This window comes from Netta rufina, assembly GCF_964035555.1.
Source record: "Netta rufina genome assembly, chromosome: 15".
Lineage (NCBI taxonomy): Eukaryota > Metazoa > Chordata > Aves > Anseriformes > Anatidae > Netta > Netta rufina.
This window is the reverse complement of record NC_140138.1, coordinates 9252597-9272224: the sequence shown is the minus strand read 5'-3', so window position 1 is coordinate 9272224 and position 19628 is coordinate 9252597. Positions and strand designations below refer to the sequence as shown.

General features: G+C 44.7%; 1 protein-coding gene across 1 annotated transcript in view; it reads right to left on the bottom strand.

Moving 5' to 3' along the window:
• XYLT1 (xylosyltransferase 1) overlaps nt 1-19628 on the bottom strand; it is a gene marked incomplete at both ends in the record, with an annotated part of 184071 nt that overhangs the window by 94621 nt on the left and 69822 nt on the right.

Genomic DNA, 19628 nt, shown 5'->3' with positions numbered 1-19628 from the left:
AAACCTTTTTTCTGTCCAGTTTTCTTTCCACTCCTGATAGACGAAACAACCAAAGTTCAGTGGTTGCCAAATGACAGCATCAGCTACCGACGACTGATGGGAGTCATCCTCAGCAGCTACGAGCCACATTTCATATCCCAAACATTTTACCAACATTACCTAATTGTTTCTCCCACCTCTTCTGTGAGGAGCCATTTAACAGTCAGATTTTACAGACAAAGGAGGCTGAGATAATGACTTGTCCAAGGTCACCCAGTGAGCCAGTATCGCTTTGACCTCCACAGCTCAGCACTGAGAAATGTTTGAATAGTTTATTCATTAAGATGTGTTTTTGTGAGTGACTGAAGTAATGCTCTCACCAAGAATATCTCAGCTTGCAAGTAGCTTTAGCTATCACACATGGAATGCAGAGACTTAAAAAAAAAAAAAAACAACACCACAGACAAAATATTTTTATTTTGGAGGAAGTGCATCTTTCCAAAAAAAATGTATGTTTCTAATTCTTAAGGGCAAAAAGCACATGTAAAATCAAGTTCTTTTCTGTCTTTTTATAAAGCAGAAAGTGTGTTTTTTTTTAATCTCAGTGAGAGAAAACAAAAATGCACAAAAAAAGTTTCAAGACAGCACTTGATCCCATGAATGATCAAACAAAAAGAAAACATATTTGTCCTATATTGCCAATATATCTTCAAAGAATGACCCCTGAACCCAGCAGCAAACTGCAAATAGAGCAAGACAAATGTGAAGTTTATTAACATCGTTAAAACATCTCTACCAAGGTGCCGCTGAGTAATGGGCTGACGCTTCAGATGTTGGATAGCTGTCATGTTCCTTTGTTGTTCAGCCAACTTGGAAACCTCAGGTTAGCGATGCCAGCAGTACATTTTGACTTGCTTTTGTTTAATGCACTTAGAGCAACATCTTGCATTTGTATACATGAAATAGCTCTGAAAATTCAACTGTCCTGCAGTTATGTTTCTACTAAGCTGCTGCTGGAACTCACCTTTATTTCTCATTGAATACTTAAACACAAGATGCCCTGTACTGCTGCCCAGCCGTGGGCACAGCTCAAGCAAATTGCCAGCAGGCACAGAGATGCTGGCAGCAGCTCTGGACATGGCTGCACTGCGGTAGGGAGGGAGCCAGCAAACCCACGCCCGTTTCAGGAAATGGCTGTTACTGTTCCCAGACCAAAACAGATCTTATCTTTGAGTTCAGTCTTGGGTTTAAGCCACCGTCAGAGAGCAAGTATCTCTGTCTGGTGTGCACAGCCACGTCGAGACGGGGAGCATCCCCTTCTTGTGTGGGTGACCACTAATGTCTTTCACATTTTGGAAATTGGTTGAATGATTAAGATATTTCTCACTTATGTATGTATACACACACATACATACAGCTATATGCCTCATCTAACTTACACAGACTGCAAAGAACCAGAGCAAACTCTCTGATTATTCTTTAACACATATATAGGATCCCTTTTTGAGGGCAGCAAGCTGTACCCAGCTTGCAGTGAGGCAGGAACCTGGGGCTGTGGCTACCTGGTTGATCCCTAACCACACCAGGTCACCCTGATACCCACATGAGGCTGCAGGATCAGCTGGCCAAGTCCTGGTGATGGAGCAGTGCCCCTGAGAGGCTGAAGTCCATGCCTGACCAGCTCTCGTGTTGTGGGGCTGGGTACAGCTTGCTGCTCCTCCTTTCCAGCCATCAGCACGCTCAAGGCCACCCACTCTGAATCTACAAACTAATAACATTTATTTCATACTTATGAAACAGCCATGTAGATAGCATCCTGATGGTAACAGCTAATGGGGTGCACAAAAGTGTGAAAGTAAACAGCAGGCTCTTGCCTGGCTCCTTTTTTTTTTTTTTCCTTGGTTATATGACGCTTAAATACAAGAAGCGTCCTAAGTGCTATTGATTCTATTAATAAAAGTTTTATGCCCCAAACACAGCCTGAGCTATTCTTTATAAGTAGTCCTTAAACAAGTTGTATACGTGCGAAGGAAAATACAAATAAGCAAACGAGAACTTTATGTGTTGGGTTTCAATGACAGCAGTGTGCAAGAGCTACAGGGACACGGGCCGGAACTAATGGAAGTGCCCTTATGGGTAGTTTTCCGTGATAATCCAGTTTAAAGCACCTTCCATCTGTAACTGGAACATTCTAGCATGCAGCAAGTCAGGGCCAAAATACCTGGCTACAACGATGGGAAAAAGTCTGTCTTCTCCATTAGCCTCTTTCCAATGTCTCTAAAGCCGATGCTGTGATAGGATATTTCCATCCATCTTGGCAACTCTCCCTCTCTCAGCCTGACTCTTGCTAAATGATTTTCCTCTCAAAGCTAAAAAACATAAATAAAAATCCTAATCTGTAAGGCAAGTGGCATGTTGATAAAGGAGAAAGGAGAGGAGACCAAACTTCCACCGTTGGTTGGTTGTTTTTAGTGATAAGCCTTCTAACGCCCACGTGAGAAACTGGCGTGAAATTCATCTGCTGGTAGGGGCCTTTCAGCCCCGACCTGATGACCCATCCAGAACTCTGTATCATGGAAAAGCCTCGAAGGATGAGGTGTGGGCCCATTCCTGGTACAGATAGCATCTGACATGATAGGAGTGGTAAAAAGCTGTGATGAAACCTCAGGAGAAAAGAGCAAAGTAAACAGAGGATTTACTGGCGTAGGGTTCACCTCTTTAAACTCTTCTCCCCCTTCAAGTGCTTTCCTCCCCTCTGGGAAATGCTCTTCCAACTTTACACGCTGGAATTTGAGAAGACAAATGTATCATAAATGCTTCAAAGGCAGACACAAAACTGAGCTGGGCTTTACCCGCTCCCTGCCTGGGGGCACAGAGGAGACCACAAAAGCTCACTGCAGAGACAGGAGGAGCCAGGGCTAAAAATACAGCCCAGTCTGCAGAGCAGCAGTGCCAACCAGGAGCTGTACATGTATACACATATATATATTTATATATACACACAACATATATATATACACACTGACAGATGAAAGGGCATGTAACAAATGCCACTGTTGGACACAGTCAGATTCCAGCCTCGCACAAGGCCAGGGCTCCCACACCTGCTGACACAGGTATTAAATGCCACCAAGCCAGAAATCCCCATTCCCGTAATGCTGCATTTCTTCCTCACAACTTTCACCAGCGCCAGGCACGATCTGTACAACGTAATGGTTTCAAGATAGGATCCATACGTGACAGCAGGATGCTCGTGGTTTGCAGGGCCGGGGAAACAAAGCCCAATGCTCAGAGCCTGAAAGCCTGAAAGAGCAGCAGCTGCTGACAATAAACTGTGTTCCTCTGCAAAGTTTGGGGGCACAAGCTAAAGCAGCACATCTGGGGTTTAAGATAGGCTTAACTTGCTCTGCAATGTTTATTTTACCATGCTGGATTCATTGCAGCCTTCATGTGCCATGGATGTCTAAGATACTCAAGTCAGAACAAAGCCATCCTGGAGAAGGATGATGGAGAAACCAGGCGCTGCACCATGGCACTGTGGCAGTACCACGGGACGTATGTCAGTGGGCTTGCTGTTTGAAAGGGCATCCAACTTTTGGCTAGTTTTCATTAGCTAGATACCTTCAATACCTTCTCATTGATCTGTGTTTGCAAACCACATTGAATTCACTGAAAAAAAAAATGGAAAATTATACCAGGACCAAATTAGGAGAGCCTATTAATACAGCCTGTACGTAACCGCAGACAAAGATCAAAGCCATTTTTCAAGCCAACACCTAACAATGCTATTTTTTTTTTGTCATAGCACAAACCTAATCTCACTCACAGAATGCTCAGAAAAAAACATTATGAAAATCACCATTTTGGTTGTTGTAAGGGAGTAATTTCCTGGTACAGCCACAGATTAAAATAGGCTCTACCCAAAACCACCTCATTCGAGAGGGCTCCCCTATAATAATCACTGAGCATTACAGGCTTCGAACACAAGGCATGCCGCCCAAGAGCCCAGGTATTTGACCTGCGTTTCCATTACCCTCCTGGCAAAACACTCCCTTGCTGGCTGATCCCAGCCATGCTCCTCCAGCAGCCTGGGAGCACCACGGCTCCCTGTCAGGGACATTTTCTTCTGGTGGGCCGTCGTGCTTGTAGCTCGGTCAAGAAATGCCCCACTCGTGCTGCCAGTGAAAGCCATTCTGCTGCTGTGAAGGAGCACAGGAACAGGTCAAAGTATCCCCCCCACTTTAAGAGCCAATTCTGTTTATAGCTTTTATAAAGAAACCTTCGGAGGGCTCTCCTCGCTGTGCAGCACCGCATTTCAAAGCTCATGCGTGACGCTGTGGATGTCTGTCAGCTAACACAGGCCTGAGAGAAGCATTTCCACAAGCAGTCCGAGCTGTACCTGCCCCTCAGGAGCTGTGTGGAGAGGCGAGCTGCCGAGTGCTCCATGGCGGGAGCGTCCATCCTGGCAGGCAGAGCTCTAACGACAGCGGGGCCTCTGCGTGCGCGCAGGCCGCGACTCAGCAATAACAGGGGAACGCTCCCAAACTGGGAAGGAACACTCTGTACCCAGGAGCGAGCATGAGATCACCGCCAATTACACGCTGATTGGTGCTGATGCTAAAAATAACAATATAACATTAATGAAAAAATAATGTTTTAAGCTCGGAGCCATTGCATGTAGCGAGAGTCTGATTTCTGCTCCAAACCCTGCTCAGGCTTCAATTCGCCCAACACCACCCTGAGCGTGTTTTATTAAAGTATCTATCACACGAAATGTATGCTCTTTGGCATATTAGCCACTCTTTCTTTGGCGACTGAGGGTCTGAGGCTCAGGTACTGTGAGCTTGATTAGGTTTGAGGTCCCTTCTGCCCCAGGTCTCTGCGGAGGCAGAGACACAGAGCCTTGGCCATCCGTCGGGAAGGCCTCCATGGACTGACGCTGTCCCCTCAGACAGAGCCACACAGCAGCTGCCCCTCACCTCACCTGGGCATAAACAGAGAATCCAAACTCTTGACAGCCATCTCTAATGATGACAGGACTTTAATGACAGCCCGTTAACCACCTCAAAGGCTCTGTGGGTGCAACAGGCAGCAGCTCATCTGTGTACCCCTGGCTGCTGCCTCTCCCTGCACTATTTGAACCCGCATCTGTTCTACACGTTTGTGTCCCACTCAAGCACACCCGAACATAAATGAGCACTTGGGTTTACTCAGCTTGGAAAATCTAGGTCTCACAAAATCTTTCAGTAACACTTCTGTAACCTGTGTACTGCAAGAGAAGTGAAAGGCCAGGACTGCAATACCGACCGAGAGAAAACTGCTGTGAGCCAGCAGCTCGCTTGGGGGTGTCCCGCTGTCCGCCTGGAACACGTTACCGAGCCCTTAGGAATCAACTCACGCAGTTTCAACTGACCCTGGACAGGGTGCCTCCGCCGACAGCCAGCACCAGACGCTGTGAATGTTAATTTTGGCAGCATGCAAAAAGCCAACGCTAGAGCAACTTCAAATCTGCTTTCAAAGCGATAACCTAACGCGCAGACAAGTCAGCAGCCACAGGGACATCAGAGTGAGCACCGGCTCCGCAGGCAGTGAGAGCAGGCAGCCCTTGTGCTTTTGAGGGCTCTGACCCAAAATACTGAACCCAATGAGCAGAGTGCACAGCAGACAGTTCAACACAGTGCAGAGCATCTCCTCCCGACAGTAAGGAAATGCAGGAGAAGTTATTTACTGTGCGATTCCTGTTATCGAGGAAGTCCTATAGAAAATATGCAGACAGATGAACCATGTGCAAGCAAGCCCTGAATGACGAATGCTCAGAGTTTCACTTTATCTGGCACAACTGATTTTCTCTCCAGGATGCACGAACTGATGTCCTTTTTTTGTACTGAGAGCATATTTTCATCCTCTTGCCCCTGGCAAAGCTCAGTACCTTCAAGACACGACCAGGCCAACCAGAAACACACATATGCCACAACACAGCCACAAAGCGTCCCCTAAATACAAAGCACTGGGCGTGCTAGCCTCAAGGGCAAGGTATAAAAACTCCACACTATAGAAAACTGGCTTTTTTTTTTTTTTTTTTTTTTTTAAGGTAACAAAATACATCATAACATATCTGAACGTACGTGGGCAGTCATGGAGGCATCTGCGATGAAAGGAGTGCCTGGAGCTGGTGCAGCCATTTGGCTCTGCTGGGGTGAGCTCTGCAGTTGCAGGACCCAGCCAGGCACAGAGGTGATGACCAGCTTCAAACTCACCTCGTGTATCAAAGCCCAGCAGTGACTTGGCCAGCTTGTACAGGGCCATCTATTTTGCCTGTCTTGAGGCCAAGAAGGATTTAAACAGCACTATATGAGGAAGATAATTAAAACAACTCTCTTCTTTGCTCAGTATTAATTACAGCTCTGTGACATGTAATGCTTGTTAATTGTTCAATAATGACACCTTCCAATTGCCAGAGAAGTCAGCGGATGGCATCTCTACAAGCAAGGGCTGCTCCTGGACTAGATCTTTCCCTTTGCACTCTGGCCTTTGCACGCTAGAGGGACATTTCTTTGTCAAACTCAAAACCTTTCCCCCAGCTGAACTACAAACATTACGCTACAGTCTTCAGAACAAGAGAAGGAATTATAAATGTCCCCCACGTTGGCTCTAAAGCCCTATTCCATCCCTTTCTTGAGATGTCCCAGTTTGGGGTCTGAATTGTGACCTGCTCCTCTCTCCCAACCAGCCCTGGAAGTGCCCGAAGGGACCGAACCTGAGTGCCGCCTAGACCAGACAGCCCAAAGCCGCAGGGCTGAGACTCTGCAAACACCTCATCAAGACAAAATCATCCCAAAGAAGCTTCTTCTGACAACTTCTGCCACAAGCTGCCAAAAACAAGGAGCACAATCAGCTCCCATAGCTAATTCTTGAGGTAATTCCCATTTCCGTTAGAATCCAAGAAAAATAACCATCTTCTCCATCACTGTAAAGTGAGACTAACAGTACATTTATCTGAAGTTATCCCAGTTCTTCTGCTAGATGCATACAGAAAGATAGTCACCAGAAGAATGACATTAAGTAATAATTAAAAAAAAAATTAAGTCACACCAAAGAATTTCTGAGGCTGTACATGACAACAGGTATTGCCTCTGTTCAACATCACAGGTTTCAGCATCCTTCAGACACTAATTTCAACAGCTGAGAAGGCCACTGGGAGAAGGGAGGTGATTTCCCAGGTAGGGCAGGACTCATCCTGCTGTTACCTGTCCTATCGTGTCTGTGGGTTTCACACTACAACACGTATCACATCCATGTGCTTCTCACCACAAACCAGGCTCTCTCTGCATGAAATCCTCCTGCAGCAAGAGGAGGGCAGATGTCCTGCCACTACATCAAAATGAACATGAAATTAAGAACTTTCATCGAGGACGTGGCTGATACGCCATAAGACCCTTGAGAAACTGGTACTTTTGGCAGGTTTGGACAAGAGCACAGCCAAAGAGAGCAGATGGAGAAAAGACAGCAGATGTTAAAGTAGTTAGCTTTGTCCATATGGTTTTCCATTTCGCTATAATAAGTACATTGTACTTCAATTGTCAGGGGCTGAAGACTTGTGAGAAACATTCTGTGAGGAACCTGTGAAGTTGCTTCATGCCTGACATTAAAGAGGGAGGTACAAAAGGTGAAAACAAATGTATTGATTTTGATCTTGAAAGCTGCTCAAGATGAAAGATGTAATTGTATCAAACACAGTCCTCTCTGCTATGTAAAAAGATCATGAGAAAAAGCGATCATTTGGGTTTAAGGCGGAATTCTGATACTTGGAAAAGCACCAGCCCTTCAGGATGCAGTGCCAACAAACACTCGCACGCCCTGCCTGGCCAAGACTACGTTGTTAGACTGGTGTTCAAGGCTGCAGGGTACCGGATGGGCCACCAGGCAGCACAAAGCCACGTGGGGACCCTGCCCTGGGACATCTGCACCAGAAAGAGTAACATTTGGTAAAGAAAAAGAGTAAAGGAAAAGAAAAAGAAAGAGTAACATTGGTAACATTTCCAAAATGTTACCATTGCTATATAGATTGTTTTAAAATAAACTTCCACAGCGTGTTCCAAAACACTAGAAACAACATGGTAAAAATGTCATAAATATAAAATGTCTTTTTTTTCTCTCTTTTTTGACATATTCTATTTTTATAGCATGGAAAAACAGTCTATTTTGAAATAGAATAGAAATGGCTTCAAAACTCTGGCTGCTTTTCTCAAAACGGTTTCTTGTTAACACGTGACTAACTTCCAGAGTGATTTAGATTAAGGATTAAAACATACAGCATCCCTCAAGAGACAAAACAGATTTTCACATTTCCTGCAGCTTTGCAGGAACCGAACAAGGAGCCATTTTGTATTAACAGCAATTGCCAGTGTTCATCCAGTTATTAACAATTCCAGAATACTCCTAGAGGGACCTGTGAAAGCAAATATCCACGGTATTTTAAAAATTGCCAATTTTCTTTTCTGCTAATTCAAGCTTTTTAGGGAAATTTGTACTTACACATAAGGACTGGAAGACACCAGAGACTCGTCACATTTTATTCAATCTGTAAGAGGACTTGATTTATAACCAGGAGCTGCCCCCAATTTACAAATGTTGTCCCCTTTCAAACGATGTTTGATCTCATTAACAGACTCCAGACCCACGCATGCAGCTCTTCTCTTGGCAAGGGTCCCTTCCAGTCAAATTCACCAACAGTAACATCAACACTGAGACAGTGCAGCCTTTTTTTGGGTGTCTGTATACATTTATACATACGTATATACGCACATATGTGTATGTACACGTTTCAATGGCTTCCACCTCTGCTCTGCAGTGTATTTCAGCTGTGCCTCGGTGCAGGCGATGGCACGACACGCTGCTCCCTTCCCAGGCCAGCAAGCCCTCCGCAGCCACTCCTGCTGAGCAGCTGTCCTGGAACATTTACTGGCATTTTCAAGCCTCCTGGCCTCATTTCAACTCAACCACATCTTTGAACAGAATTCACCACAAAACTAGGAAAGAGATGAGGCCTGACAGAGCAAAATGTGGTTTTTGAGGAAGCTCAGGAAAACCCTGGAGGCTTACTTGTCTTTTTTTTTTTTTTCCCCTACAGCTTCTTCCCAAGGGAAGGTGGATCGTATAATCCTCCCAAAGCAGAGTTCAGACATGAAGGAGCTTACAAAGAAGTCAGCACTTTCTCAAGAGAAAGGTAATTTAAATGACTTTTCATAGTAACGACTATTATTTTATGGGCCTTGAACAGGACCTCAAACAGCCCTTGAAAAAACCTGCAGTTTTGGAGAGCAAAGAAGCGATGGATACTCACACCCTGTAACTTTTTAATGGGTGCTCCTGGCTCCTGCTGGAGAAGGCCTGGCCCTGGAGATGGCCCCGGGCTGGGCCTTGCCCCACGGCACGAGGAGCTGGGCAGCAGGTGGTGGTTTCTCCCGAGGGTTACCTAGGTGGTATTTGCTCCTGAGGGTTATCCCAATAAGTGGAAATGGGATGCTCCACGTTGTTAATTATCGGCAAAATGTACTGCTGAATTACCCAGCAAGGGCACCCCTGAGAGATCATGCTATACAAATACAGAACACCAAATGTTCACAGGATTAACGCTCGGGCATTTGAATGCCTGCAGCCGAGACAGCCACGCTGCAGTCCCACTGCCAACCTGTACATCAGCTCCCCAGCTCACCAACACAATTCGTCCTACCTTCCCCTCTCAGTGACCCATCCCATAACAAATAACACGGCTATTTGAACTGAATTCCTTTGCTTTCATCTTTATGCCTTTCAGCCAAAATTCAGCCAATATACACTTTATATCTTTCAGAGGAGTAGTAAACACTTGAAATTGCTTCCTGGTGACTTGTTATTAACTAGATTCCAACTAAATTCATCTGGAGAACTATTCCAACTCACATCTAAACAATCTTGAGCAGCCCAGGGTGAACTGCTGAGATACACAATTGGATTTCTGGCAGCTATGGAAATTAAACATAATTAAAATATGGATGGTAGAAACCAAAGACCCCCTCACATACAAATGAAAACATCCTTGTAAAATACGGTCAGTTTAGCACAAACATAGTCAGCCTTAATTAGGTAGAAAATCTATTTAGATAAATACAATGCAAAGAATAGTAATGAACTTCAGGATTACATTTTGTTACTTGGAGGGAAAAAACAACACAAATAAATGGGAAGTAATTGGAGCTTATTTAATAGTCTCAGTCTAAGAGCTTGAACAACTATAATCATTAAAGACCCTGCAGTGATCTTCTACTGATAAATGTTGTTAAATCAGAATTACAATACGACAAGCATGAAAAGCAAAGCCTATTAATATGAACAGCACTAAAAGAAACAGATTAATTTTGAGCTTTTTTTCACCTGCCCAGTACCACAAGAAGTCTTTGAACCAAACGTTAAGGAATGAAAGGTCTCCACATTTCCTCTCATTTCGAACGAGACTGAAATACAAACACTTAAATAAGCATGCTGACTGCAGGGTGACTGCGGGGGAGCAGTGGCTATCCAGTACTGGATATGTGTCAAAACCAAGCTCAGCATTTACCGGTCAAAAGGAGCAAATAGATCCTTTCATGCAAGTCTCAAGCAACTGCTCCTGGATCCTAAGGACTGAACTGGATGGATGGACGTATTCAACACCTTCTCGTAGTACAGATCTGGTAAATTTGGCACCACTTCCTGCTGGTGAAAGAAACTCTTCTACCATTTGATTTCCACCCATGGAAAGCAGCTTATTTCTAACCGTCTTTTCTCTTTCTTGTGCCTTCCCCTGAACAAAAAGACATGCTGGGGTAGAAAGACTGTCCTCCTTCTCCAAGGACTGCTTCAAAGTCCCTTTCCCTGTAAGTTATTCCAAATCTGCCCCCAAAATCTTTCATACATCTCCATCTTTGTCATCCCCCTGCTGGGGAAGTGATGGATGTGCTCAGGCCAGACACACTTCACCAACAGCCTAACCGCTGGCAACCGCAAAAGTCTGCCTCCCATCACAACTGCCTGTGGTTTGCATTTAATAGTCAAATTTTCTGCCCATATAAATTGGCATGATTTCTGCAGGCCGATGGATGTGTGCCAACCAGTGCCAGGAGATGACTTACATGGAATTAGATTCCAGCCCCCATTAAATCGAAGGATCGGGCACTAACGTTACCTCCGAAGGCCGTCCTGTCCCCTTGGCCACAGGTCAGGCTGGTGGGTCTGTCCGGAGCAGGGCGGGCTGGCTGTCAGCCTGCATCTTCACAGAGCGCCCTGCAGCCTCCCACGCGGAGCTCAGCCAGCAGCAAGGAATCACGCCACGCTCAGGCACCCATCCCCTCCTCGCACAGACACATTCCTCACTGACAGAACTGGCCGAACAGCACCACGCAATATTGACTTAGCTAGTCGCTAGCCATAGCCTGTGAACGCAGAAAACTCAGATCACAATGCACCCCATTGTTTTCACTAACGTTACCACATTAGTGCATCATAAAAATGCTTCCTTTAAGGGCAACCACGTGCCCTGCAACTACAGCAAAGGTTTATTTGCGATCTGCAGTTCATCATGCGAATAAACTTTACCCCAGAGACACTAAGGAAGTGTATCAGCTTCTTCTGAAAGCACGGGGAAGCTCAGCCCGTCAGAACGCTTTTATACTCTGAAGGTGGCACAGTTCAGCAGCTTCTCACACGCCATGAAAATGCAGTGACGTACCTTACCACATGGCTATGGGCACATATAGCAGTATGTGTGTACAGGTATCTGCCATTCTATCTCCTCACCTGTGGAAACTGCCCTTCCCAACTACTCAGAGAACCAAAGCTATGCTTTGGATGTCTACCATGAAACCCTGCCCCGTGCCAGCTGCGAACAGCTGGCATCCTCGAGAACCTGCTCCGGAACATCCCCTCTTACTCTCCCAGCGATCTGCTTCCCATTGAGAAAACAGTAACTGCTAACAAAATATTTGATCAAAGCAGCAGCTTTGGGCTTTATAATAAAGTCATCTGCTCATTCAACCAGCAGAGTGTGTTAGGCTCCACTCTCTGTCCTCTGAGCCCTCAATCCATGAGCAATATGTGGGAGTTATGCAAGCAGCTTCAGCTTCAGCCTGAGCAAGCTCCTGCTTGCATACCTAGAGGTTCATTGGATAGGCCTCTTCTCAATTAGCCCAGACTTCATTTGGAGGAAAAATAATAATAATGTATTACTAAACCTAACAAGCAATGAAAAGCAGGCCTTGTCCATCACGAATTTCTCATTTGTCTTCTCCTATCCCTCCATTTTAAAGCACCAAAATAATGTGAATCGAGTCTGATAACTTTAAATTTGGGTCTACAAATACATATTATGCAAATTTTTATCAGATTTACCTGGGATTTTGATCTGCCATCTACATCATCAACACTAGTCCAAAACAAGCTCAGAGCGGCAATATAATGCCACCAATAGGCGACAGTGCCATTATTTCTACTTAGCTGGAATTAAATGGGTACTGGAAATTGCAAGATGAAGTTATGACCTTTGGCTATCCAACCAGCCTCTCTTTTCAGTCAATTGGATTTTTTTCTTGATTGTGCAGCATTCATCAACTCCCAACAGCCATTGTGATAGCGGTGAAAGGCAAAAACATCTTTCATTCAGAAGCAAGTTTAGAGGGAGGAGCTGTTAGTGACTGATACGTTCAGTGGTGCTTTCTCTCTTGCGGTAAAGGGGAATCTGAATCATGGCTTCCCCTCTGGTCTTGTATTTCAAGCCTGGTGTGCAAGACAGGATTTACTCTTTTACACATAGGAGAGTTTTCCTTTACAAGTATGTTTAATTACTTAGAGCAACCTTGATGTATGCGCTCCTGTAATAAATCTTCTAAAAATAAACTTTGTTCTGAAAATTTCTTGATTGCTGGTACACAGCTTCGCTTGCAGAGAGAGCGCAATGATGTACCTAATACAGTCTGTGCTATTTTCCAAAACAAGTATTTCCCACTAGTATTTTTACTATGCCAACCAATCCAAATATCAAAGTGACACCTGACAAGTGGAATGCTGTATATATTTACCAACCCAATAATAGTGCTCCAGCAAAGCAACCTTTTCAGAGATCTGAAATAAACAAAATCTCTCACAAATCTTATTTAGGATGCAAAAACTACAGATATGAGGGCACTGACAGATAGCTTCCTAATGGAACTATCACTACTACAGATTTGAAGCTAACAGTTTCTAATCCATGTTGTTAAGGATGAATATATCAACAACTCCATGCGAAACAATGCCTGTGACACATGTACCATGTGCCTTTTGTGATGGGCACAGCTTGCAGGCTTTGGCCATTTCCTTGGTTCTTTCCCTATATCCAAGGAAAATGACTACTAATTATCCCATCTTGTCTGCTTACTGCTACTTCTCAGTCACATCGCACCACTATGAGAGAAGCAGCAAATTCATCAGGTTTCCATGATTTTGGTCCTTGTGCACATCTGCAGGCAGCAGATTGCTTCCCGTGGAAGTGGCCTGCAAACCCACCAACATCCCAGCCCTTTCCTGGAAAAGCCCCTTGTGTTGGTGAGTTGCTCACGTTTCCCTTCCTAAGCTCTGGGTCCAAGCTCTGACCCCAGAGCATCCCCACTGTACCCACTCGCAGCTCCACCAAGGCACTGCTGCCAGAGCAAAAGAAGGCGAGAAAGAGGAGTGCCCGGCTCCCTAAATTCTCCCCTTCGCCTTCCCACCTCCCGCTGCCACCATCCCCACGCCAGACTGGATGGCACAGAAGTGTTTACTCAGGACTGCGCTGCCCAGAATACCAATGCAGCCCAGCAATGAGCTAAAGAGCAAACAGGAAGGAGGGAAAAAGCCCTCTGCCAACTAAAGAAACAAATAGCCGGAGATGAGCTCTCCCAGCAGGTAGCGCACTGCAATTCTGAGCGCGGCCCTACCGGGACCAGCTCTGGTGACAGAGAAGGCTCCTCGAGGAAAACAAGCTCCAGGTTCTTACTGCTTATAAAGGCAAGGCCACTTCTCGTTGTCAGCAGATCTGAAATTGTTGCCCTTTATTATTCTTTATTAGCATCAAATTATGTTAGCCAAGCGGATGTGAAGAAATCTGATCCAAGCAGAAGCCTGCTGTAAATACTGATGTGAAGAGATGCATTCTGCATGCGATAGAAGCTGAGAATGAGCTGTCGGTTTTACTCAGGTTAACTTGTGCACTGTCCTTTATAATAGCAAAAGCCTTTACCACAAAGAAACAACGTTAGCCTCTGTCTATGGCCCAGATTCTCATTTTATGCTCAAAATGGTTTTATGCCCTCCAAAAGCAAGGACTTTGAAAGCCCGTGAAAATCTGCATAGGCTATTACTGGCTCCCAGAGTTGCTCAAGAGAAACTCAAAAAGAGCAGACACAGGAATCTATTAGGCAACGTTTTCTCTTGGCATTCAAATCTCTAAGCTAATGAATGCTTTGGAAAAAGCATCAAGATTACTATCATTCTTAATTCTTCAACCAAATGATGAGCTGGGCAGCTTCCAGTAAACAAGTGGTTTGTGATAATTTTATACAAGCAATTAAAGTAAGTGGAGAGTCACTTGAATTATTTTTTCCTTCCCTGTTTGTGAATAAACGTGTGCTACTTTGCCAAAATTCCCCACAGACGCAGAAAATTGCAGCAGAACGGTCAGGAGTAGAAGTCGAGAAAGCCCCTGTTCATCTTATCTGCTATCAGCTGCCATAAGAGGGGGACGACAATCACAGCGTTGCACAACAGCTGGAACTACAAATTCCTCTGCTCCGTACAGTCAGCAAGACTGTTCCTGTACCAAAGTGTGTTAGTTTAGTGCTGGTTTTATAGACTGAGGTTAAATGCTGGCAGTCCCCACCCAGGAATCAATACAAAGGAGAAAATCGGTCACATCGTCCCCACGCACACGCAGGGCGCTTGGGCACAGTCATGCTCGGAAAATACAAAATAGCCTCCAGTGGTGGGTCAGTGACTGAGCACAAACCTGTATCGTGAGCTGCAACCACAGCCTCCAGCTGCCACGATCAGGCCTCCCGAGAGGAGCTCACAGCCCAGTTCTCCATGTCGGCCACACCATGCTCCCATGGGTGACCCAGCAATGTCATTCACCCCCTCACCATTCAAAGATGCCATTGGGGATGCCACTGGGGACTGTTTTTTAAATCACAACCAGCAATTGGTAAAATAGTTGTTCATTTTTCCCCTTTTTTTTTTTTTTAAAGCTGGAATATTCTGTATCACCAACAAAAATGCACAGGCAGAACACAAAGCTGTGAGTTAAGTATGTGGTTTTTAACTGTATTGAGCAATCGAACTGTTTGCAATGCTAGATATTCTATGCAGTATCTGTACCTCGATGCAATCTCCTAGAAGAAACCAGTACTTTTTATAACAAACTTACAGGTATTTTAAAAGGGGTTTTGGGAACTGGCTGGCACAGAAATTTCTAAACCTGTACAGTGACTGCCAGGTCTTCCTCTCCTTCCAGCTTCCCAAATTCCTCTTGCCTTGTAACTAGCCAAATAATTTATCTAATTGAAAGAAGAAAAAACCTTAAGGAAGAAATCCTTAAAGGCTAGGAACCTCCAGCATCACGTTTTCTCTCCCTGAGTGAGAAAATGGGCTGGTGGATTGAGTTCAGACCCACAAGCGCATGAAGGCAACGTCCCAGAGGGCCAGGGAAGCAAGACTATTCAATACAGAGCACCTCCCAGGAACATGGGATCCACCAGGAGGAAAGGTATCCCACGGGCTCATCAGTGGCAGGAACAAGGCGGCACTAGCAGTGCAGCAGCTGGTGCCTGATGACTTGGAAGTAGGCATGACAAAAGCAGAAAAATGCATTTATTTCTGCTGCTCTTCTAGGCATTTGGGGAGGGAGAGGGGAGAGAATGGTGATGTGAACAGTTTCCAACCCCAGAAAAAAAACCCTGCATCAAGTCGGATGAAAACTGCATCAGTCTGAGCAAGAAAATGGTTTACCCACCACAGATATATATACACACACACACATATATACGAGCAGAACCAAACGTACAAACTGTAAGACAATTAACTGATACGAAAGAAATTAAACTGACAAGTACGTGCAGGAAATTATTTAACGCCCGTCCTCTTCACTGGAAGTCTGGCATTCGCAAAATGCAAAAGAAAAAAAGTCTTTAAGAAAGAGTATTTAATTACTCAAGGATTGCTTTAATTGCTATTACAAAGCAGTAGCTTTTAATTACAGATCATATTAATACAAACATGATCTGATCATGATCATTAGGAGTTACTGCAGTGCTCTTGTTCACCAACACAGCGTCTTTGTATTTAAAGTAAAATTATGTCATTAAAAAGCCACGGGAACTTCATCATTAATGTGTGGGTAGTGTAATCTTAATTTCCTCCTGCAGATATTGAACTGAGACCAATCATGCAAGATTTTCCATTATGTAAAACAACTGTCACTTTTCATTACACAGAATATGAAGCAAAAGGAACGCTGAAATAACAAGGCTGAAACAACAGTTTTCCAGATTTAGAAAATCCTTTGGCACACTTTGTCTAGGAGCACGTTTTTCAATGCCTACATTTTCCCAGGAGCTCTGAAAACAGGTGTAATGTCCCTTCATTTGAGTTCAATTCTAGGTCAGCAAATAAGTCAACAATAGACTAATTCATTTATCCTTCATGCTGATGATGGTACAATCTCAAGTGTCTGGGGGACTTTTTTTAATTAATTTAAGAAAAACCTGACTGATGATCACTGCAATTGCCAGAGGCTAAAGATTTTAGTTCTTGATAATACAACAGAAAAGGTCAAGCAGATTTAATGACAAACTGTGTAAAACCAAAAATAACGCCTGATACAGAAAGAGAAAAAAACTTCAATAGCAACTCATATGAGGCAGGTGCTGGCTCTGACATCAACACCCAGGGATGTGAAAGAAGACGGTCAGCTTGCAGAAACGTTAAGAGAAGGGCTCAGCCCTCCAAGATCCTGTGTATTTTATGAAACCAGGCAAGAAGGAAGGAAAATATAAAGGAAACAGCTTTATAAAACATAATAAATGTAAAAATACCCATGTAACTAAAGTTTAAATACATTCATCAGAACGTACATGGTATATAAATGATGAGAAAGGATGAGGAGTTTCATAAACACCCAATTATTCTCTAAAAAGCCTGGACAGCTGAAAGAAATGAACCTTGGATTAAGTCTACTTAACACTTAGTTAGCCCTCAACTTCCTTCAGACTGTAATTTCTGACCCAATCTTGAACCTTGCTGTTTGGCATCCCTCCTGTCAGATGCCATCTACACAGATACAATGCCCTTTGTGTGTTTTCCTTTTAATCTTGTCACGTCTCCCAGCTTCTGCTTTGGTGTTCAATAGTTCACCTTTTGTCTGATTGCTGCTCTTGCTCAGGTTCCAACCTTTGCAGATCTGAGGACCTGTCAGACAAGGAACAAAAGACTCTTCTAAATAGATAGGGGAACACAAAAATAGCCACGGGTCAGATTCTGCTCGCAGTTACGACAGGCCGGATCGTGTGAAGTGCTGTCAAGATGAGTCAGGCTTCATCTGCTGGCTCTGGTCAAAGCAGACAACATCTCCAAAACTTTTCAGCCTTAAAGCGGCAGCACGGCTCTGGGTGAGGACCAGAAGGCCAAAGCAAAGGGCAAGGGCGCTGTGTGCACTGACCTGAAGCTGCCTCGAGCACTGCTGGACCCGGGGGACCTGTATCAACATGAAGGCCTCAGTGCCAGCACGACCCAGGAGCCCTGCATGATTTCACACTTTTGTCTGAACGAAACCATCCACAGACACAAAGGGATCTCAAAAGCCACCAGTATTCTCCAGTTCTCTGTCAACAACGAAAGCCCTCAGGCAAAACTTCTAGAATGTTCCCGAAGAAACCTTCAGCTCACAATCTTACCTCTTCTTTCTCAGAGGCCCAACACGTTGGCATCAAGACCTTGCTTTCTTCTCCTCTATTGCCAAAGCTCTCAATAAAGCAACATTTTCAGAAGAAGTTTGGTAGTTTGGCTTCGATCTAAAGGCCTATTAGTCAAGCAGAGCGATTTGAATATTATTGGAAACAGCTCTGACACCTCCAGCAGTTGCCTCCCCAGGACAGTATGACCACAGTGGTGGAAACACAAGTGCTAGAGCAGGTTGCAAGACTGCACCACGCAAGGTTAAAACGAGGGGGGGATTCTTTGCCTTGCTGAGGGCTCCTACAGCTTCCCAAACACACAGCCCAGAGCTCGCCCACCATCAGGCTGTGGGCGTACGAAGTGAATTTGCAGGGTGCATTGCTCTGCGGGAACTGAAGAGCAGGTGAAGGACTGCAGCCACGACGGTGCTGGAAGGCAAGGGAAAGGCCAAATGTCCTAAAGCAGAGTTTGTCTCGCATGCCATAGTGCTGCAAAGCCACTTAACCACGGTAGTAAGGGATTTGCCAGATGTAGCATGCATTCAGTACCCTCAGAGCAGAACAGAGCCCTACTGGGGCGGTTTGCAATATTCAAAGAATCATGTTGGTTTTTTTTCCCCATGACAAGGAAAATGCTTTGAGGTTATGTTCCTAGCATAACTAATAACTCTTCACAATAATGGCATCTGCTGTTTTGATACATTTACACTTTGCATATAATTTAAATACTACACATTTCTTGATTTTATGAGTATCAGCAGGCATATGTATCAAACAACTTTTTAAAACAAAGCTGGAGAAAAAGAAAAGCCTGTTTGTCTTCACTGCAAACTCTGATTTGCAACCTCTCCTACGAAGGACCGGCTGAACAACAAAAAAGGCACAGGAGTGGGTGGAAGGAAAAAACTCTTTGTTAGGCATCCTCTTTGTTGATCCAGTTAAAGGAAGTAGGATCTTCAAATACTAGTTAAAACGTAAAATACACATACATAAACCCGCATATATTCTGTTTCGTAACGGCAACAGATAAAGCTGCTGACGTGGCACTTTCCCGGTGTTTGCACACAGTGACTAAGGATTACAGGGTTCGTGAATGGAAGCTTTTTATATCCTAGTGAAATTTCAGGTGCTAAGACGCAGAGAGGCAATTCCTGCCTGTTATTCAGCAAAGGTTAGGGAACAAAGGAAAAATCACCACATTGCTTCATCTCATCCATTCACACAATGCATGGTGACTCACACCTGCTGACAAAGCCTGGGCTCCCAAGGAAGCTGAGAGAACCTCAGCGTCGATTTTTTAATTTTGAAGTGAGGATAGCTGCAATTATCACTCAGCTGCCGCTCACTCCACTGAAACTAGTATGTGCCTAAAACAGCAAATAAAACAAATACACTGGAGCCAGACGGGAGCAGCTCCATGCAGCAGCTCCCACCAGTTTTCCAGGAGCTCGGCTGCAGCCCGGGGGTGTTCCTTCAGGCGGCAGCAGCCTGAGCTGGACACCGACACAAGTCCATCCAGACGGAGGCCTGGGGTATATGGACACTGTGCATGCAGTGTGATGAAGGTAGAATAATCATGGAGTAGCACATTCCTCATTAACTAGGGCCAACCTGCTGTATTGGGAGAATTCAAAAATCAGAGGTAAGCGACAGGTGAGGCAGATGTGCAGGCCT